Source organism: Colias philodice, chromosome 7, assembly GCF_061535455.1.
Source record: "Colias philodice isolate Cphi_HAF_F1 chromosome 7, ilColPhil1 Martin Lab GWU primary, whole genome shotgun sequence".
Lineage (NCBI taxonomy): Eukaryota > Metazoa > Arthropoda > Insecta > Lepidoptera > Pieridae > Colias > Colias philodice.
Window position 1 is genome coordinate 3,072,278 of NC_143092.1, and position 24,564 is coordinate 3,096,841.

At 31.3% G+C, this 24,564-nt stretch overlaps 1 protein-coding gene and 1 non-coding gene across 2 annotated transcripts in view; one reads left to right on the top strand and one right to left on the bottom strand.

Annotated features, from left to right (window-relative positions):
• Window positions 1-22,661, bottom strand: part of LOC149486954 (uncharacterized) — a 46,069-nt gene extending 23,408 nt beyond the window's left edge. The window contains exon 1 of the mRNA XM_089697093.1: window positions 22,578-22,661. The gene's annotated coding sequence lies outside the window, so the exon portion shown is untranslated. The remainder of the gene's footprint in view (window positions 1-22,577) is intronic.
• TRNAS-GGA (transfer RNA serine (anticodon GGA)) lies at window positions 6,993-7,068 on the top strand. Its single transcript has one exon. It is a non-coding gene; the product is annotated as a tRNA-Ser (tRNA).
• Window positions 22,662-24,564: the final 1,903 nt, after the last annotated feature.

The following is a 24,564-nucleotide window of genomic DNA, read 5'->3' on the forward strand; positions in this document are numbered from 1 at the left end:
TTATTAGCATTATTAAAATAAATGTACCGACGGTGTGATCAAGATTGAATGCTTGTAATAATTAAAGTTTCGTGTAATGCTAAGCTTTTGTAAGTACCATTTAACATGGCATTGTGATATAAAAATTTTGATACGAACTGCTGACTTCATACATGTTCTTTAAATTTAGAAATATTTCAAAACTAGCTTACCGCCCGCGGCTTCGCCCGCTTGGTCTAAAACCTAATAAATTATATACTAAAACCTTCCTCTTAAATCACTCTATCTATTAAAAAAAAACCTCATCAAAATCTGTTGCGTAGTTTTAAAGATTTAAGCATACAAAGGGACATAGGGACAGAGAAAGCGACTTTGTGATTAAGCTTAATAACTACTTTAAGAAACTATAATAAGAAAAGTAACGACTTTTAATGCTCACATTTTGTTTTTTCTAATATAATTTACGTTATTTCAGTATCTTCTAAGTTATAAAATAATTTTATTCACAGCTCTGAATGAAATAAAGCAAATGTTCCCGTAAATCATCGCTTTACCCAAAACACAACATCGCATAAAAGCTCTTTGCGAAATAAATTTAAGGAACTTTAAAGTAGAATTCTCAATCAAATGGAACGCGAGAAAATATGTTTTACTGTGAGCATGAAAGATAAATGCCGGGGACGTGCCTAAATTTTAAATTGAAAATTTACGCTAGAAAATAAAATTCTTTGTTGGCTCTAATAAATGTGCTAAATTGTAAAATTGAAAAGTTTTCCGCCTTTAACGTTAATACTTTCAATGGTATTGGTTGTAACTCCATTTATATGTTACTGTTATTGCTTCTGCTCTTTTCTACATTATATTTTATTAGAGAAACTAGCTTTCCTCCCGCGGCTTCGCCCGCGTAGGTAAAGGACATCACGCATAGAAAAACCCCCGATTTTGAAACATTCTTCATTGGTGCTCCGCTCCTGTTGATAGCATTCCTCGATAAATGGGCTATTTAACACCGAGATAATTTTTCAAATCGGACCAATAGTTCCTTAGAATAGCGCGTTCAAACAAACGCTTTATGATAATAAACTTGAAGTATATATAAGTTGTACATCGGTATATCATAATATGTATGAACCAGTTACAATACTACCAAAACCAAATGTCTTCATGTTATTATATTTACTAATTTTCGTATCAAAAAAATATTCATAGGTTCAACAACGCTGATGCGAACTACAGAGAATATCTATTAAATTGCATTTTCGTCATGAGAAAAGGCGATACGAACATAAAAGGAAGCTCTTCCGGTGTTAGTGTTCGGTGAAATTACATAGAATATTCACAAAGATGATGATATTCAGTGAAATCTTATTCTGACAACATTACAGTTCTATGTATTATGTTGGGTAAAAATATATAATATGTATTATTAAAATGTTCGAAAAATAACCACGTTAAATAGCATACCTATGTTAATAAAATAAGTCGTGTTGGTTACACAATTTACTACTCAATAACGGATGAACGGATCTTAATGATTTTTCGTTTGTTAGATTTGTCTCTACTTGGACCAGAATGCAAAAAAGCCGTTCAAAATGTTTACACGCGTGAAGTCGGGGCGAGCAGCTTGTATTTATAAAGCAGATTAAGAACTATAATATTTCATTGAAAGCTCCATAATAATAAAAGAGAAACCTATTCAAAGCCTATCGACGTAAAGATATTTAGATATCCTTAAAAATATGGAGGGTACTATAAAATTAAATCGTTAAAGATAAAGGATAAGTTACGTATTTGTTTCAACAATCTGACCTTTTTTCATGTTATTACGCTAAATTAAACCTAAGTGTTATGATAATAACTTTTGTTTTTGCCTGTTTTATGGAAGCTAAGCGTATGTTGCCATATAATATCGTAATTATTTTTACGCGATGTTGAGGAAAATTGCTATCATACGGTTCTTATCTATGAATGGAATTTTCTTATTATGTTATTAAAGCTTTATTTTTCTTTCAAGTAAGATAGTGCCCTTTCGTAAAACGAAGTATCAATTTATATTGAGAGTAGCGGATAGTAAAAAAACTTTCCTTTAGACTAAGCAAAAATTAGTCATTTATTTATATTTTTTTGTATTCAAAAACCTTACTACAAAAATCTAACTTAATTTTCGTAAATATTTTAAACAAACTATGTAAAAATAAATCAAATATTGTTCTTTTTATTATTTGTCAATTACCACATTCAATATTCATATAAATACAAAAGCAAACTAATTGTAAATAAAAAGTGTACACTGCAAATTGCAGCATCTGTTTTGCTTCAAACAGCATTTGTGCAGGAATAGGAACTACGGGTCTGTTTGTTTAAAACTTGCTGATTATGTTATGAGCGTTAGCGATTTTGCACATTTGTGTGTTATTTTCAGTGAAGCGTATATACTGGCTGTTGTTTGATGGAATATTTATGATTGAACATATGTTCTATTTTAATCTCTATTATAAGTGTTATGTTTATAAAAATAGAAGAGTTTATTACGCATAATATAGGTGTTCTGTTTAGATGTATTAGGATTTAATTCCGCGGTTGTTTGTTGCAAAAATCTTGAAAATGTTAGTAGTGATGGTTATAGATCTATCAGACTCAGAATAATATTAAGAAATACATAATATTACAAAAAATGTGTGTTTAAAAAGTGATTACGATGTTGCATGCAATTTATAAATATAAAATAGTATCTCAGTGATTTTTTGAACTGCAAGAAACGAATAAAATTTTTTGTATTACTGCCATAATTCAGTAAGATTTTAAAAATTATAATTACTTTTAAAAGACAATCATATTACAATACTAATTTACAAAAACAATAAACGTAAATTGTATTAACAAAATAATTTATAACATACAAGATAATTTTCTCATACATAAATTTATTTTGAAGTGTGTACAAAGAGTAAAGACATACATTCGCTTAAAGTGCTACGTAACTGCACATTCGTAGCTCCGTAGCCCGTAGCATCAAGATTGACGATGTGATAGCGTAGCAATCGTAGACGTTAATAAAACTATTTGTTCACTAGCGAAAACATAGAGATCTTTATGGAATATTGTTTATTGTTAATATATGTAAAATATATTTGATATCTAGATTCTAAGTACCGTTTAATAATAATATTATCATTATATTAACGCTTTTGTGAACATAATAATATATTTGATATTAAGGGAATATATTAGTTGAATCATCGCGTTTGAATAATTATAAAAATATTACAATCATTCATTAGCAAATACTAAGGTAGTTGCTATGGTCTTGTAACTTTTAATATCCAATGAAGAGACTTACTTGGACTTTTTAACCTTAAATCCTTGCTAGAAGTAGTTTGTCCAAGACGTTTGTATAATTCATTACAATTAAAACTTTTGTATCACCGTCCAGACACATACACTTACATTCGCTCAGAGTTAAGTGTCGCAAAGGGATAAATAATAACAACTGTACCTTTATTTATTATGACAACGTTTTTGTCGCAATGGATTGCTTCATGAAATAAATACAAATAAAAACATATATATGCAAACGGTAATATTTCTTTGTTTTTACATTTCCATTGACAAAGCGGGCAAACCCTCGAGCTATTACCTAGTATTATTCATACCTACACATTACATAAACCATCTATGAGGTTTATCCCGGGTCAACCGCTAAGGCGTGCGGTGTCTCGGTAAATAGAGATCCTATAGCCTTCTGATTGTAAGCCACATGATGCACACTAAGCCAATACGATTTGCATTACATTTACAACACAAATGTATGTAGAACTCAGTATTAATGTCGCCGTCATCTGGTTGAATCTGCTATTTGATTGAATGACTAGCACGTTCATTGAATGATGACATTCAATTGAATGACTAGGTCGAACGTTGATTTATCAAGCGACCTTCAACGTCCAACTAGTTAGCGGATTGTAACTTAGCCCATTGAACAGAGCAGATATAACGCTCGGCATGTTATTGAATGACTAGCGCGTTCATTGAATGGCGACAGAATTAACTTTTTCTAACCGTCCACAAGAAGACGGTTGCAAGCATTAAAAAAGCGTTGTCCTTAAATGTCGTTATTCAATGAACACACTAGTCATACAATCTAATAGCAGATTCAACTAGGTGACTGCGACATTAACATCGCGGATCTCTTCGCAATATTTCTATAGTAATGGAGCCACAAGAGCTTATTGAAATCCCTTTCAACGCTTTTCCATCAACAAGTAATGATATTACATTCACATTCATTTATAATGAGTTAGAAATTTTGCTTTGCGATGAAATATTCTTCCATATTATATATTCAACTATTAGCTTTTTGCCCGTGTTTTCAAATAAATATCCGCATAGATCCTGTTCCTGTGGGATTTTCAGGATAAATACTATCATATGTGTTAATCCCAATTTCATGAAAATCGGTTAGGTAGTTTTTGCGTGACGGAATAACAAACAAACATACTATTGCATTTATAATATTATTATTAGGATCTAAGAACAATTTAGAGTATATGTATTTTAAAGCTATTGATTTTTATCACAAGCGTCCGAATAGTATCGAGTGTGATTGCAAAAACGCAAAAATTGCTACATCGTTCTATGAAAAACAAAACTCGATGAATTGTTGGATCCATACTCTTATTCAGCAGTAAAAAGTTTGTACTTATTCAGTTTGTACTTTTGTTCGCTTTAGAAAAGTCTACGTTTGCATGCATAAACACCATAGTTTTTATTGATTGAATTATAATCAAAATTGTTTATTTCAAAGATTTCAATTCATGTTTGACTAAATTTGCAATATGTTTAGAAACATCGTATCATCCATATTTTAAAATCTGCTTCATAGATTCATCTGCGTAAACTCGATGGAACAGAATAAAACAAAAAAGGGAATATGTATATTAGAATGTATATATTATTTAATTAATTTTAGGTTATCAAATAGAAAAACACGCACTATTACGGAGATGGTATCTAGGTAATGACTTTTCATTCACATACTTAAATAATCATCTCATTTGTTCATCAATTCTAAAAATATAAACATTCTTACCGCCGAAATTAGTTAACCATGAAAAAATATTACACGTGTATGAAGACATAAAATAATTTAAATTTTATTAGAATTTCCCTGTTCCTTTGTTATATAATGAAGAACTAATGCTGCCCTGATAACTTCCTTGTTATTTCAGAGTGCTATTAAATTGACATCCTTTTGCTCTAATAAATATTCCAGGAATATTAATTATATAAGTGCCTCTAAAGACTGAGAACTAAGAAAAGCACTTACTAATTAGCGTAAATATTGTCATCTAGGTGAAAGCTATATTACTTAATATAACCTTAATTGGGTGCTATTATGACAATGTTTCTATGAGGTTTATTATTGTAGAGAATTTAACAGAGTAAGGGTTGAAACTTAATTCTGATCCTTATTTATTTTCCTGTTGCACCAAAAATTTAGAATTCACAATATCTATAATAATTTGTATGATATTTTTTTCCAAAATTATAAGTTTTTCGCAAAGACAAGTACTGATCAAATTTATATGAAAAAGGGTTCTTCTCAGGTCTATTTTATAGTTTATATAATATTTTAATATCTAATATTTAGTGTTTAGTTATAAATTACGCATAGACTAGAAACGAATAATCTAAGTCTGGGGCGTTATTAAATAATTTTAGTCTTTTTACGGTCGTATATACATTTCAGATAGCATCAAGAAAGACGAAAGTTAATTGTTTATCTGTTACAAAAAATACAAGTATCACCATTACGAGTACAAAGAGAGCACTCGTTTTACAAACTCCCAAGTAGAACGTGATCCTCATTTTAGAGTTAATTTAGCTGGAGCTATTAACTTAATTCTGTTACCACGGCAACACATTATCATACGTTTAGTTGTACTAATTTAAGACAGAGGATGTCTTGCATATATTACCTGCCACAATTCCGGTATATTGCACTAACTTGTGGCCACTGTTAATTTTATATAGAACTAGCTTTCCGCCCGCGGCTTCGCCCGCGTTTTCAAAGAAAAACCCGTTCCCGTAGGATTTCCGGGATAAAACCTATCCTATGTCCTTTCTAGGGTATCAAAATATCTCTATACCAAATTTCATGCAAATTGGTTCAAGAGTTAAGGCGTGATTGAGTAACAGACAGACAGATAGAGTTACTTTCGCATTTATAATATTAGTATGGATTAACTTATTATATATAAAGGTAATTTAAACAGCCTTTAATTGGAACATTCTAAACCAGTCTCAACTGTACACCAATTAATCGTATCAACGATTAACAATGATTGAAAATAAACATTGTAAAATTGATTTAATTCGTATTTACAGTGACAATAATGTATGTACTTTTAACCTCTATTTCACTAACACTTATTTAATTCGTAGAAATATGAACCACTATTACTTCCATAAAATAAGCCGAGGAAATAAGACCCACTATCTCATGAAATAAGCCTATGTTCCTTCACTGTTGATACAGAACACAATGAATCGTAAACTCAGAGCTTACACTGCAACTGTCTACAGACAGCTTCCGCTTTCTCGTGTGATAGCTCAAGTGAAAATACGTTATCCTTAACTAACCTATTATTCTCACCTACATTCACACACTGTTCTCAAGTTTTCGTATTGCTACGAGTGTGACACACTACATAAAATTTAATATTTGCCGTCTGTGAAATAGTGAGATATTCCAACATAATATACAACTGTGCTCTTGAATTCGTGCGATGTTACATTTTAAATTGGATTGTCATGTTAAATATATGTTGAATTTATATTTTTGGTTTTATGGCATTCAAATGCTTTATAAATATAAATTTATAAAGAATAGAAAAAATTCGATCACGAGGCGGGACTCGAACCCGCATCCTTCGCGCCATTCCGGGGCGGATGCCTTACCAACTCAGCCCATAAAACTGAAAGAATAGAATAAATTCGATTGCTCTGGCGGGTCACGAGTGGCTGAGTTGGTAAGGCATCCGCCCCGGAATGGCGCGAAGGATGCGGGTTCGAGTCCCGCCTCGTGATCGAATTTTTTCTATTCTTTATAAATTTATATGTTAAATATACTTAAATTTTTGCGAGAATTGAGGTAGGATAAGGTGGAATATTTGAACTCAATTAATTATATATATGGGGTCATTATATTGTAATTAGATTTATTAAACAAGTTAATTAAAATATTTATCCTTATTCTTTCGCTGTTCAATAATGCGTGAGTTGATGTGTAGGTATGTGTGTGTACCTATATTCATTCAATGACATTTAAAGCGGCTAATCCCACAGATTAATTAATGCAGATCACAGAATCGTAATAAAATTAAAAGACACCATTTTCCATTAGACTCGAACACTGTCATTAGTCTGTCTGCAATAAGGTTTTATCAAGTAAACTTAATAAGAATCAGATAGAGATCTTAATTTAATTTAGCCACTTAAGAGTGAGCGGATCGCCGATAGAATACATTACTAGTGGAATTCAATTACACTCTTCAGTCTTAGAATGAAATAATCGAGATTAATTAATAACAATTACTTTTTAACGTTGGATTGCTTCTCTAAATTCGTCTGAACGCTGTGCGCGTGACGTGTTGATAAATTAGTTCGGACTAGCCGTGGCCGCATGGTTTTACTCGCTTTCATTAAAAAACATTAAACCTTCAAGCAAGTTGTTTATCTGCTATGGATTTCTAAATTTTGCATACTGTGTACAGTTTTATCCCACTTGAAAGATACGACAATAAAGATAATAGGATACAATAAGACTACCCGGGTAGAAGCGAGGAGTGTAACTTATAGGCGCGGGACATATACAAGCGGCGCGGCGCGCATCGGGCGCACCGCGGGCGCACTGCCGGCGCGCCTCGGGCGCGCTGCCGCGGCCGGCGCGCATCGGGCGCGCTGTTGGCGTCCGAAAATGATATTTATATAGAGTGGTTAAATGCATTTTCTTCATGCATAATTTAGTAAAATTATGTTTTTTGTGCTAAAAGAGATTAACATTAATTTGAAAGTAACGATTTTGTTTTGATAATTCCTTGTAAGTAAATAGCGAGGATAACCCCACGATTGCAAATATATCTTTGTTGAAAATGTTGGAATTTACTTGGAAAATTTTATAGTACTTTTAAAGTAATTTTAAAGTAGTACTGGTGTAATGATGGAAGAAAAGAAGGTTAAAATAACACAAAATTTATATTGTACTAGCGGTCCGCCCCGGCTTCGCCCGTGGTACATATTTCGCAATAAAAGGTAGCCTATGTTCTTTCTCAGGGTCTAAAGATTATCTGTGCCAAATTTCATCAAAATCGGTCCAGTACCTAGTTTATGCGTGAAAACCATACATACATACATACATACATACATACATACATACAAACCTTTCCTCTTTATAATATTAGTATAGATAAAATATGGTTTTCAAACACAGGTTTACATTTAAACCATATAAATCTTATCATTAAAATCTCAGTTCAAAAGTATTTACAGTACTGATCATTCCACAATATTATTACAATTACAAATAAATAAAAAACACAATCAAAATCAGGATTATCTTTATTTCTGACATTGTAAATACATGGGAACTTTCATTATGCTCTTCTTCATTTTCACTTTCCCTACTGCCATCACCTGTGTAAATCATTTCATCGATTAATTCAATTCACCTTTAAAAACAAAACGAAGAAGGGTATGTAATAGCAGCTCTATATAATTCCACACAGAGAGAACACATATTTTTTGACTGACAGGCTACCGTCTCCTACCACCCGATTTGTTTTTGATTGTGTATGACCGTGAATTGACCTCTATTTGGATGCGATGGGGGAAGCGCGCCTGCGGTACGCCTGCGGTACGCCCGCGGCGCAACCGTGGCGTGCCGCCTCGTCGCCTTTCCAAAATTCTTTCATACAAAATGTATAAGAAGGACGTGGTGCAAAACAGATTCAAGAGGTGCGCTTATGGTAGAGAAATTTTGAAAGTAGGGAAAAATATCGATCTCGACTCGGAATTCCAATCCGGCTCGCTTTCTAAATCATTTGAATGTTATAAAACTAAATATCAAACTCAACTTGTATATTTTCATTTTCAAAGAGGAAAATAAACATATTAGGAAAGGCAAACTTGGTAAACCACATAATAAGGCACTATACGCAACAATAATTTGCGTAGGGTACTTAACCTAAACAGAGTTTGAGATTGAAGATTGTGCGGTTAATAGAAATCCTTTCAACGCAGCCCCTTGCTTGTAAACTTTTTTAATCAACGGTTAAACTAACCACTGCTTTGTTTCTTGCTTCCTTTCGTCAAATATTTTGGAAAGGATACAGACAGGACTCTTTACTTATATTGTTAAATATTAATGTTTTGGGTTTTCTTTTTCTTTTTTTCGTAAACGTTATTGAAATGGAAATGACATTGTTATTCTTGCAAAACGTTATCGGTTTTTCTTTTCATGTGTTTCTTAAATAATAATTCGAGTGGAATTTTAATTCATAACATTACGTATACTGGAAATTCGACAGATTACTTTTAACCGAAAAAAATATGACAATATTGTTTTTGTGATCTTTGTTATTTATCGTAATATTTTTTATATGCGTGAGCTTTAACCGATACAGCGTGTCCTTATAAATTAAAGCACGCAGCAATTTCGGGATTGGCTCCATCTATATAAATCGCGTAAAAAGCGGGCTCCATATTGGCCGATATATATACCATTCGTCAGTGTTCACTGCGGTCCGTTTATTCATTACTCAGCTGGATTTAACTGAACGTGTAACTCACAGCACTGACTCCGTTTTATCTGTTCAGATTAATTAAATTGAGATACGTCTCAGGATAGTTTCTTAAATAAACCTCGCACCGTTCGGATGATAAATGTGGAAGTTTGTATTTCGTTTCGTTTATTTAAAACGTGGTTGTGTTAGCAAATGTAATTATGAGTATTTATTTATTATAATCGGTCCGCCCTGGCTTCGCCCGTGGTACATATTTCGCAATAAAAGGTAGCGTATGTTCTTTCTCAGGGTCTAAAGATTATCTGTGCCAAATTTCATCAAAATCGGTCCAGTAGATTATGCGTGAAAACCATACATACGTACATACATACAAACCTTTCCTCTTTATAATATTAGTATAGATGTATGATAATGCACGTTCAAATATCTTCGAAACCATTAACGCAAGCGCTCTTTGAACCTTAAAATATAATAAAAAGTTGTCCTTAAAATGAAACATTAAAAAATATGAAGTAATATTTTCTTCGTCATAATCGTCAAGGGAGGCTTATAAGTAAAATTTCGCTTCATTTAAGTAATTGTAGGCGGTCAAACGATTACGAAAAAAGTATTTTACATTATTAAACAGGGGTGAAAAATTGTGGTGGAAAAAGGTCGAGTTTAATGAAATACACAAACTGTAGCGATATAAAGTTGGCGCGAGTGTTAATGAACTGTACATCAATGTACAATGAATTGTTCACAAGTTTATTCATTATTCTCTTCGTAGAACGAACGTATTTCAGTATCGAATGTCTCTATATTACGTCCATTTTCCGAACACTTTATTTCGTATAAATGCAATGATTTTATGGAAAATTTAAGTTTTGATACTAGAAAATCGTGCCGTGACTAAGAGAAATTTTAACGAGACAGGAAAAATTAATAAAATTAATTGCATGTATTTTTGTACGAATATTTATTTGCATATAGTATTAGAAGTACTGGAAAGATTGTGTCTTATATTACGTATTTCTGCCTAATACCTAATACACAAAAATATATTAGCAGGAATAAAGATCAAATTATATTCTCACTGTACAATCATATTATCGTTTAATCGTTTCATACATATTTAATTAATTTCCTTCGTCCATAACTTCACTTAAACTAAGGGCAATTTATTTGAACACAATTTTAAATGTTTATACTGCTAAACAATTTAACCGCGAGCATGCAGCCAGGATATTATATTATTTACACGACGTCCATATATTTTAGAGGCGCCTGGCCTTAAATTTCAGTTTGTGCAAAAGCATTTTAAAATTTCCTCTGAATTTTGCATCTTCAAACAGCTGACACGAGTTGTCTAAACGAAAAGCGAAAACTACAGAACGTAAACGACAAAACTTATGAGTGATAAAACGTCAGCGGAATAAAATTTTTGTATGATAGCCAAATTCAAAGCATATAGGCAGGATAAACGAATATCGAAATTCAATATAGGCCTGTATATTGTAGTGTGAGAGAAACTGATTTTTTTTAACAGCCTATAATATAGTATATATATAGCCAATAATATGGTATTGGCAATGATCAGGCTATATAAAAACATCAACATCGCAGTGAATTTCAGTAGATACCAAATATAAAGTTTCTCTTTTCCTCTACAGTTTTATGTTAAGCTTGATCATAATAATATATTCTTGTATATTTTCAAACATAATTAAAATTCACAATTCTATTCAATAATTTGTTTCTCTTACGAGCGAGTATTCCCGGGGAATCGTATCTTTCACTCAATAAAACTTTATTTCAAGAAAATAACACATTGACAAACCATTAGTCAGGGTAGCCACTGCTAAACATTTTTTCAAACATGTTCTATACTAAGATATTCAGTACTATGCAAGCTGACGCGTTAAGGAAGCTACATTTGACCTGCACGTATGCAACGTGCATGGAATGGCATTACCTGGCAAGAGAAATGACAGTTACTTTATATAGATAGCCTTTGGAAGTTTCTACTTCATTTACCACAGAATAACTTAACTTACAAAGGTTTATTAACTGAAGTTAAAATAAGAAAGTTCTCAATTCGAATGTTTTAGTGTTATTTACCTAAGACTGTTGACTGGGTGTATCAATTTTAAAGATTATTTTTATTATTTGAAAACTGGAGCGTCCCGTGTGATCTAATTTAAATTTGGTCTTGTTCTGTCATTTTGAAGGCGGTAGATTATTGATAAAAAATATTATTCCTGAGAAATACGTAAATTTTAGTGGCATAAATAAACGAAAATGTGTCCTATCTTGGGATGTATTCAGAATAATTCCATCTAATGATTGAGAGGATCGAATAACGTTTATATTTGTATCTGCTAAATATAACTTGTGAGAGACATTGCTAAAGTCTATTTCTATCAAATCCTACTAAATGTTTGGTCTATGTTGATTTGTAAACTTTTCGCGATCCGTATTGAGCGTGGGATATAAATAAGTAAGTTGTGTGTTAGAATGAATATATTATTTAATAACATTAAATTACTTATAAGTAATCTTAAATCTTCAAGAAATTAATCAAGACACAATTAACATTATTAGTACAAAGTTGCATGCATGTCACGTAACAAAGTTGCTTTGTGTTTATTATGTTCAATCTTTATATTTGAGTGCACTTTTTGTTGAGGTCATTGCAAAACTGAAGAGACAGTAAATTAGAATTTGGCACACCTATTCCCAATTTTAATTGGGACCTTGATCTTTTCAACAATAACGAACAGTTGGAGGCATGCCGCCATTTCCAGAATCTCGCGTATTTTAAAACTTTTTTAATATTGTTCAATTTTAAAATACCTTATCTGAATATAGGATTTCATTGCTAATTGCTATCCAAATTAAATTCTCTTTTAAAAATTGATGGCAGAATAAAAATAGGTAAATTTCACCGATTCAATGTTTTTTGGTAACGTAAAAATATATGCTAGATATATAGATAGCAATGGTACCAACAGTAATCCACGAAGCTTCAAACATAGATACCATACACCAAAAAATGTGACCAAAACATCCTTCAATATCAAATATTAGTTCAACAAAGCGCGCCTCAAATAATATCGTACGGTACGCAATTTCCTTGCTAAAGATGCAAAACTCTATTTACTTCGTACTGGGCTACATAATGCTGTATTTGGGCGTCTATTTACATACAAACTGCGACGAGAATGACGCAGCCTTATTTACGAGTTTCATTATATCGTATTACACAAGAACTTAATTAAAACGAAGGACTAGCTCATTATGTTCAGATGTGACGATTTATATATCGTCAGTTGTTTTACTGGCAGCATTGGCGTACGTTTCTGAGATTTTACTTGAGCTTTTCCAAATATAAGTGGGGTGTGTGTTGTTTACTTGTGGACGGTTTAAACAATCATTGGCGTTTTAATAGTATAATTTACTTGGACAATTTTTTGAAATATTTTAGGTATTATTTCACCAAATATGTCTTATTTTCGAAAAACTGGTTTGAAAGAGAGCCTGGTAATGCTTTTTGCACGGTATAATAAATTTCAACACAATTTCTTACAGTTATATATTTTAATATATTCATACATATCATCATAAAATAGAAGGAGAAAAGGAAAACATTTTTTTTTATATAAAACTTAATATAGTAAAACCATCAAACAAACCACACCAAATTTTGCAAAGAACCGACCCATTCGACAAAATGTCTTCCGCATCGTGAAAATTTCCTATAACCATAGGACACAACCCATTGTAATTTGATTACACTACAAAGATGGATCACACATCCATTACGGTCGAGTCTATATCGAGGCAGGTTCATGAGAGAACAGCTACTTCATCTCAAAACCACTTTAAAGGCCAAGAATTTGATTAAATCACGAAGAAAATAAAACAAGGTTATAAAGAAAAAAGTATTCATCCAAGACAGGCTAGTATTTTAATAAAAGTAAAAGGGACCGTATAAGAAATGAATGATAAACGAGCTTATTACTCGTACCTGCAGTCTATGTGATAAATTTATGCGCCTATTATTTTTTTATTAAAAAATCTTTTGGGAATCTGATGGAATATTTTTATAGCAATAAGCCTTACATGGAAGATGATTGCTACAATATTTTAATAGTAAATAATGTATAAATATATTATTTTATGGATTTCGAAGCAAGAGTATCTTCTCTATACTAAATATCTGGAATACAACCATTCATTGTTACCTATATTGTGTAAACTGTGTATACGTGTAGAACTGCTCATTAATAAAGTATAAAAATAAAAATACACAAATATCTAACGAACATGGAAACATTACCATTTAAAAGCATATGTGTATTCAAAGGTATATCTAGCACTCATAAAAAATTCATGGAATGTTCTACTTAATTCATTTATTTAAAAGCTCTATTGGATGATAAGTATCATATTATGTTATATTTATAGTGCGGAAATATTATTAACTATTGCCTGTGTACCATGCAACTAAAATAAACATTTATAAATTACTTTATTAATTGATCAAACTAATTAATAAAGTATTCTTCGAACGATATCATATTAGATGTTTTATATTCTCTTCCAACAAACATATTTTCTAGAACAATTAAAAATAACGATAGTTACCGATAACGAGAGCGCTCGACAACATGCTTTTAAGCTTAAAATCATAATTGCTTTTAAAAGCGTATTTAAAACTCAAAATAAATATGCAACAATGAGCTTACTATACTAGGAGTTACTTGTGATGTTTTTAGGTCACAAGCTGTACCATTAATGCACCGATCACTTGCACAATGCATTCGAGAGGAAATACATTTGAGATGCAAATGGTTTGTAAACCTGTTATAATGTCACCTCAGTGCACGTACGATCTTTCTGTGGTTGAACTGGACTTGTGTTCATGCTATTGTAATGAATAATGTTCGATTGCTTTGGTAAAGATGTAGTGAATTAATTGTATTTTTGTGTAAGAAACACCTTAACTTATGAAAACTATACTCTTAAATACAAGGGATACTACAATATTATTTAATCCCATTTGAACAAGATAGACAACTTAAGTACATCAAAAAAAATATTTTAAGTTATTAAATTAAAATACTTATCTAAACTTAATTATTTTTTTCGTTTATCACTACTACATCCTTTTCTTTTCAGGACTTGAATAGAAGCCTCTTTTAATAAATCTGTACTCATTATATTACATACAAATCATGTTTGTAAACTAATAAACCACGCAAATACTTAGTCAAAAACTAAAACAATGCGATACAGCGCTTCGCGTCTTAAGCTATCCTAATCCCGCATAAAATATTATAGTGATACGTACAAATTTCAACAATTGTTTTAACCTAAACAAAGAAAGCGCTATGTATTCTAGCTTGATTTATTACTGGAAGGAAGTAGCGGGTTTTAACACAATTGCTTAAGAGATTAATGTTTGGGATACAACGAATTTTATGCAACCGTAGGCGGATGAGATTTATTTTTGACCTTTCTAAAGATCTATTACGGCGTGTGAAAATTACGCTGAGAAAATATTTGAACAATTAAAATACTCAGTAAACATTAACTTGTAAATGTTGGGTCGGTTGGATAAAGCTGAACGCAGATTCGTACGGTAAAATACAGTCAATAATGAAATAATCATTTTAACTGGATAGTTTATCTACATTCTTGCTTTTTAAAAAAAGAACACACAATTATATTTCTAACAGGCCAGTTATAAAAAAAAACATATTTTAAATTTCGAATCGAGGCCTATTACATTCCAATTCCGAGACTTGTTTCACTAACCACTCTTTCAAACACAACCTTCTTATAAAACATGTGTTGCTATTATCTATGGCTATTCTTGCCATAATAGTATTCCTTTCCTTCACATATATTATTTAATTTAACCGTGAGTTATATTGACATTGCTTACCAAAAATATTAAAAAAAATAGAGATGAATAATGGTATCGCGACGGCTAATTAATGTCAGTCCTGGCGTCTGATTCGACATAAATTCCCCTTATTTCTTAACCGCCCGCGGCGTCTTAGAGCCTTCATTATAGGGGAAGTACGGACAAAATGACAGGGTGTTTTGTTTTCCAATCATATTTATTTATTGAATGGCATTATAATCAGTCTCAATCGTTTATACTCATCTTAAGTTCATTGACTATCAGTAACACAGTCTATTAATTAAGTAGGATCTATAATAAAATATATAATAATGAAAAATATAACTAATAACAAAAACCATTTTGTCCATATAGTATGGACAAAATGACATATACGATAAGGACATAATGACATACAAATTTTTAAGAGCAAAGTTCACAAATAAATCCTTTGGTCTTCTTTGGGACACCAGCACATGACGCATGAGCCCAAAGGTAACAAGTTATACATCGTAACCAACCTTCACCTGGCTTAGAATTGGAAAATACTATGGACACTATGGACACTATGGACAAAATGGCATACTGGCATACTATGTCGTTTTGTCCAATTTGTATGTATGTCATTTTGTCCCAATTCACCGAAAAACAAATAAAAATCATAATTCCATAAAATAACTAATGATTTCAATAAACTTAATCGAAATCACTGGATACTAGCGTAGTTTATCGATTTAAATACAAATAATTACAAATAACAACAAATAACTCGCCAGAAAATAGGAAAAAAACACCTGTAAAATAAACTTTTGAAGGCGAGATACAAGTTTGAACTGGTAACTGCGGCGCAACTGTCAGAATGATGCTCAACGTCTGACAGGATTGTAAATATGGCTGCCGTCACGTGATACAGTCGCGGAGACGTAGCTAAAACCCGCCAATTTTGAAATAAGGGGACTATGTCATTTTGTCCATACATGTCGTTTTGTACGTATTTCCCCTACCACTATTTGTCTTTTGTAAGTGGAGATTATATTTTAGTTTGAATTATTTAGTCAGTACGTGCCTTTGATACGGCATATTAATATTGAACAAAGGACGTGGTGTACGGTGTGAATTATTAATGATATTTTTTTCTTTAAATTTCGTCCCTCCTAACAAATTTAGCGGACGTTTTAATATTTAATGACGGTCTATCCAGCTCTGCTTGGTTTTTATTATTATTTATGATTTGATACTACGTTTCTTTTTTTCATTTAATTATTAACCAAGTAAAATGACCTAAATATTTCCGTGGTTTGAAATTAAAAAGAAAACAAAATGTTGCTGGTTAGTTCGATATTTAAAACGCCTGACGCCCAGCAGCCGTAAGATTTGGGTAAGATGGTAAGATTATTTATTTGTTCTTATTTTGTTTGATCCAAATTACCCATGTTTAGCTTCTTTTCCTGATCATCCTTTAGTTCCTTTTATAACAATATTTATCTTTACCTTTCCCCACCTTTAACTTAAAACTCGAAATAAGTCTTCGCCTTTATTCCTCTGAGGTCTTCGCTCATTGCCAGAGCCCAGAATAAAAAAAAAAGATGGTAAGATGGCGCGCCGCGCGAACTGTCAAAAGATCATAACTCATAAGCAAATATAGCAAGGGCGAGAAAAATAGAAACATTGCTTATAAAATTAAATATTACCAAATCTGTGAAATTCAAATGAGTGAATATATTTTTAATTCGTTGAATTGTTCAGTTGTGAGAGGATTTAAAAATAGGTACGTATTATTACTGTGTTATATTATTGGAATGAACATGTCGTTTATATATCACTAGCGGTCCGCCCCGGCTTCGCCCGTGGTACATATGAAAAATAGATGTTGGCCGATTCTCAGACTTACCCGATATGCACAGAAAATTTCATGAGAATCGGTCCACCCGTTTCGGAGGAGTATGCAGACTAACATTGTGACACGAGAATTTTATATATGTATAAGATTATTTTTAAATTTATTAAAAAAACATGTACCTACCTATAGAAATACTTTCAAACGGCTTAGGTATGCGTCCCAAAGCAAATCAATCGAGCTAGATTGTGAATCTATCGCTTCTAAAAAATGGCATTTTATTTTAAAATATTAAAGTTTAAAGGTTGAAACATCAAACCTATAGCCAGAGACCCAAAGTGGATTAGTTTTTGAATATTTTGTACGTACACGGTAAATTTTGTATTCGAAATGGACAAAGGGTTTCATAAAATAATAAAAGATTAATTCAGCTCTGTTCAATTATTTTCGGCCGTGGGTTCTCCATTTATTTTTGTTTTGGCTTCCGATATATTTGATTTGTTTATTTAACGTTCTTCATTTAATATATGAAAAAGGAGAGTTGCAAACAATGTTGTTTGTAAAATGGATATATAAATATGTAAAGCATAAAATTTTTAATGAATAAAATAGACCATAGGTTTAAACTTTATGTTTGTTTTTTCGAGAATCATGCTTCAGTTATATGAATTAATAAAAAATAGATTATGGAACAATTTCTTTTTATACTTTTTATAGCATGTTATATTATAATATGTTTCTGGATACGCCTGCCTGCGTTATAGGTAATGTTATATCAATATAAAAATATAAACATAAACGTGACATCATTTTCCCATTCCGAGAAGAGTTATGGAGACATATATTTTGCCTTTTATACCTTGTATACCTTTTTTAGTATTTTATAATTTATAGCATAGTCTGTTGACTACCTACGTATAGTTAATTTATTTGCAATCCATCGTATCTAAATTCGAAGTAAGATTCAGTTATAAGTACCTACATAGAATTTTATAACGCTAGGTACTAGTGCGTGGTAACCAAGTAAAATATCAATCAATGACAATTTTTATAAAGTTCCCAGAAGGCATTTTTGTTGGTAGGTATAACTTACATTTCATCTTTAATCTTTTACTTATATTATATTAGTAGGATTATCCATATAACTACGAAATATTCCTTCGACAATCGCGTCCGCACGCACTACATTCATTTGATATTCTCTCCATTGGCTAAATTATTACTATATTAAACATTACTTGTAGTTCTCAGTTCTCACACGTGCCCAAAGCTCATGGGAGATCCCGTTTATTTCACATTCTGGGATCTGATTCGATTTATCCAATACCTTTGACCTTACTCCGAATTTGTAAACATTTGACTGACTCCTGTCAGGCTTTATTGGATTATTGCATCCGATAAGGTAAGCCGTATGAACAGGTTTTCACTGTCTTTGTGACGATTGAATTTACTGCCTTTGAATGTATTTTAAGATGCGAACTGTCCCTAGTATGTTATTATAGGTTTCTTATTGAAAATAAATGTATAATAACCATTAATTACACTTTAACCGAGAGTATGACAAACTTTAACAATAAAATAGTGCGTTCGTTAAATATCAGAGTAAATAAATTTTATTAAGCTTATCGAAAATGCGTTATAACTTATATTAACATGTTTAGATGTCGTTTATAATATATACAAGTACAAGCAAAAACATACAGCACTAAATTAAAAACAATTTTCACGTATCAAGCATATAAAAGCGTCCAACAAAGGTCCCATAAACAGAAAACAGCAGAACATTATACAGGGATACTGCGCAGAATTATATAATTAATCCCATTCGGATACTGTTTCTATCTCCATTCTCAAAAAGGTTGCTCCATTTTCCACTGCAACGATCGTGAAACGCGTAATCTCTGATAAACGTTCATTGTGAGACGGCTAGAACGTCTATTCCGCCAAATTTACTACTTGAAAAATATCTAAATCTTCTTCGAGTTTCTGGAAACGTTTTATTTGACTTAGTCCGTTTAATGTAGTTTTAAAATTTCGGGTTGAACGTAATGTGTAAATACATTGAGTACCAGTAAAACTTAATAAATGATCGTACCTTTAGATTTTAAAAAATGTCGCGTAATATGATGCATGATATTAAGTTTCAAAACAATACATCCAGCAATACTGATAAATCCAGGTAAGTAATAACTGTACATTCTCATAAAATAATTTAAAAATAAAGGATAAGGAAAATAATATTGTTTCAGCATTAATGTTATTATGAAATAGTTGCTTATGAACTTCTAGGAAAATCTTTATAAATATCTTTGTATACGTTTGCTGGAATTAGGGATTAAGAGAAGATCCAACTAATATTTTTAATATTAAATTCTGTGTATTGAATGCAATACATTTTAATTTGATTGCCTTATAATATCTAATGTTTTTTGTCGTACAACTGGTTTTCTCAATGTTTACTAAAAATAATAAAAAGTGGCAACGATAAACACCTATAATAAAAATTAAAATAAAATGAGGTATAACAGTAAACACGTATATTTAAGTCAAAAGAAAAACTATAAAAATCGAACAAGGTTACTTTCAAACTAATGAGGGAGATATTATAAAATCTATCTCCCAAGGGGCTTGGATAGTGAAATTCAGCGAGATACAAAACTGATGTTTTCAATTAAAAATTAATATCTTCCGAGAAATTTTGAAAGTACTCTTCTTGAGATAAATGGTTGTATCGAAAAGATTGACGTAAAGGAACGAAGTAGCTAACTAAGAGCTTTTTATGGCTCGTTTACTATAAAATATTTGAATACGTTGAATAGAGAAGTGATATTTATAATATAAAAAGAAAATTATTATTTTTAAAGCTAACTTTAAGACTAATATTATGTCGATTCACTTGAAAAATAAAACAAACGAAGTACTAAGAACGAACATTTTAACAGTTGACTTTGAGTCAATACTGAATTTAGTTATATTTAAATGCTTAATTGTAAATGCTTTAAAATTTATAATTATATAAAACATTGTAATCCTTCTAACCTAAGAATAGCTTAACAGATTTCTATGTTTTTTTTTTTTGTTGGATATTCCGCTTGGATTAGGATTATCAATTTGAAAAACTTACAAAAAGTGCCTACTAGGGCGATGCCGTAGCGAGCGTTTTTAAATGAAAAATATGTTCTCAATCAATAAACGTGAAAATTTTCTGATGTATTTAGTTGAACATAACGTTTATAGTACATTGGCATTAGCAATTGAAGATAAATGTATTTCTTATTTATAAATTTCTTAACGATTGAACTGTGACTAATAAATGTAAGTATTTGAAAACCTAACTGGTACGTACTAATGAATAATTCAAATTTGAAAATCAGACAAAAATGTAAATAAGTCGATAAAAGTCTGCCATCCTAATAGAGAATATTGAATAAACGCAAAAATCCAACAACTTCTTGGCAACACTTACAAAAACTCCCGGGAACTTAGCTTTCGCAACAGAAATGTTTTTGTACAGCCTTCAACTTCGACCCAATTACCGTATTTACTGAACAAAAACTTGGGCTCGTTTACATGCTCATGACCGTAACATGTTATCTTCAGCGGCGTAAAAACTAAACTAGAACGAAAAGAAAAGGGCCGAAATTCGTTAGTGATATTAGGTACAAGGACTCCAAAGAAAGGCCATTTAAATCTGCGCCGGGTACGACAAACTTGCGGTGTCTGTGGGACTCTAATCTAATTTCGCTAACCTAGTAATGTCGCAGCGAACATGCCTCAAGCACGTTTTAGACAAGGAATTTATTATGATAATTGCGAATTTAATCAAAAAGTGGAAAACCATTTGCCGTGGAATCAGGAATGAACAACCGAGGAATTTTCCGTTTAATAGAAGATCCAAAATAAAAAATATCGTGATTGAAGTAAAAGAATGAGTATTTACGTCTACTCTATACTAAACAATTGTAAAGTACAATATATTCTCTATTAAAAAGAAATAGCGTAAAATCATGACCAAGGAGTTAATTTTTCAATTAGCTAGCTAATAAGGTCCTGTATAAAGTATAAAATATGGCATTGATAAGATCCAATAAGCTGAAAGTGTATCAGGTATTTTTCTACGGTTGTAGGAAAGAAAAGGAAACGTTTATGATAGCCTCATCAATAATTACATTTCCCATCTTTAATACTTTTGTAAGTAGATATTCGATAACTCAATTAATTTATCTTCTTTTCGGTGCAAGCATGGCTCTATACTTTGCTCAGCCTTACTTAAAATCAGAACAAAAATTTGAGGTACTCTGAATTCTTAAACATCTGACTTTCTAAGTCCCAGCTGCTTTCCGTACCTTACCATTAACGGTATATTGTCCTAAATCCTTAAATTTATGTGACTACAGTTTAAGGGTGGTATCTATGACCTAATTAAGTCATACAAATTCTACTTAAGAATGCTCTCTTTCACCGCATTACGGAGAAATAAAACCTTTTTGGATACAGCCACAAATCTTCATAATTACCAGCTACGATTCACCAAGTTTTAGCTTTTTCACACCTCTATAGCCTATTAAAACTTCATGGGTTCCCGATATCTATTTGATCGCATTTATACCTTTTCTCGTGATTATTTTAGCTCTATTAACTTATAGAATGGTCGAGACTTAACATTATAACCTAATAATATGTCTGTAAATAATTTCATCATACCTTTATGTTTATTATTTTATAGACGACAAGTTCTATCTGTTGGGGCATATTTGAGCATTTATTACCTACTAAAATACATAATACAATATATAAAAAAAAAACATTTTTAATGGAATTAAAATTATGATAAAAAAACAATGACTTTCAGAAAATTGTTTAATTTAATTTAAGAATCTTCCACACCAGTTTCCAAAAATATAGACGCAATAAAAAATTATAACATCCAACAGATTATTAAATTCCTAAAACATAACATCAATAAATTAATAATTCAAGTCGTCCGAATTTTATTCCAAAAAAAGTAACAAATAATTTTCCTGAAAAATAAACATCATTTTTCTAAATTTAAATACAAACTCACCTGCCACAATCCATAAAACAAAATCACACAAAACTGCACATCGTAAGCACGAGCACAAAACTTCAGAAGAGCCGCAGCGAGAGACATGCGCACCGCACGGCCGCTGCTAACATACTGGATTACTCCACTACACTGTGGCCAACACATGCGCATCTCGGTCGGTAGATGAAAATTTGTCACGCCATAATGAAAATTTATTTATTACACCAAGATTTATTTCCTCCTAAATTAATTTAGGCTGAGATTATAAATAACGATTACATTTTCGGGGGCTAGGAGATAGCTTTAGAGCATTTTTAGCTTTAATATGAATTTTTGGACATTTAAGAATTTCGTGTATGATGGACAAACGTTATCAAAGTTTGAACAATAAGGTAAAATCATTTGATTTTACCTTATTGTTCAAACTTTGAATAAAAGAGCGTAGTTTGTGCGTCGTTATTTAACTTTCACTTGCTCCATAAAAATATCTTATTTTAACCTACTCAATAACAACAACAAACAATAAATTACATGACTGAAAAAACAAGGTATAAGTATAGACTATCAAATTCAAATATAAAAACTAATTATGTAGGTACTAACAAATATAATATTTATTTTCAATATAAAGTGAAATTATTATCGAAGCTGGATTCACCGAAGAATATCTTGAAAATGAAAGATACGATATTATAATAAAGTATTCAGTTACATAACAACCCAATTATTTTTTCCAAAAAGTGTAAATAGTTTCTCGAATTTGGTATTTTACGAGTGCTTTTACATGAATAAATTATATTTGATATTGTAGATATTTTCAATATAGAAATATTAGTAAACAGTAAATAATATTAAAATATCCAAGTAAAGTCCATTCAAATAATAAATTACTCACCTTCAACTAAGGAAGAAATATAGTAAAATAGTTTTGGTCGTGTCACAATAATAAAACTCATGATAAGAAAAACAGCAAAGAGTGAGTCTAACCTTATTAAACTTCTTGCTATGATTAAAATTTAGCATACTTCAAAAACCATTTTTGCAGATAAGTAAGATAATACGAGACAGTCTTTTAAGTATTGTTTATAAAAAAATACAAATTGCAATACGGAATTTGGTTAGACGCTTCCTTGGTTAGAACTCCTGTGATCTTGTTATTAAATATTAATTTACTTTTAAACTTTTTTAATCAATGTTTAAACCAAGCACTACTTTGTTTCTTTCTTTCTAATATAAATTTACTTATAAGGGAGCGAGACCACAACTTTGAAATTTTTATATACCAAAACAGAATCAACTTGATTATAATATTATATAGTAGGTATTATAAAGTAAGTAAACATATAAAAAGACATAGCGGTATAGAAAAATAGTTAATAATGAAGGTGGTCGTGTTTATTAATATAATTCCAAATAAACATGAGGCGCAACTTCCTAGTTCCAAATCCTTTTGAACTCTAGTTATCTGCCCCCCTAGACAAGTAGCTTTCTATTAGCGTAAAGTTCAATAGAATAGAATATGAATGTATGAGATTGACGTAAGCAATCGTCATCGTCGTCGTAATCAAACGTCAATCTCATACATTCATAATCTATTCTATTGAACTTTACGCTAATAGAAAGCCACTTGTCTAGGGGGGCAGATCTCATGTAGAGCCGAGCTAACTCTACTTCCACTTTATTTATTAATTAAAATTCTTCATAACAAAATACTCAAATAAACATACGTCATAAAATCGTAACTGCTCACAAGAACATTAATACAAAGCTAAATCACATCCTTAACCCACATTAGCGACACCGGGTATTTTTGACCCCGTAAACAGGCACAATGTATGCGCCCGGCGTGTATAATTACGTTTATCTAATTTAATTTCCGACGGGTCATATGTATGGGGAAGATAACACGGATTTATAATTCTAGATTTATGAACGGGATATATATTAATTTTGTTCGGATCACATAGCGTGTTCAAAGTAAAAGTTGAATCAGTTCACAACTTTA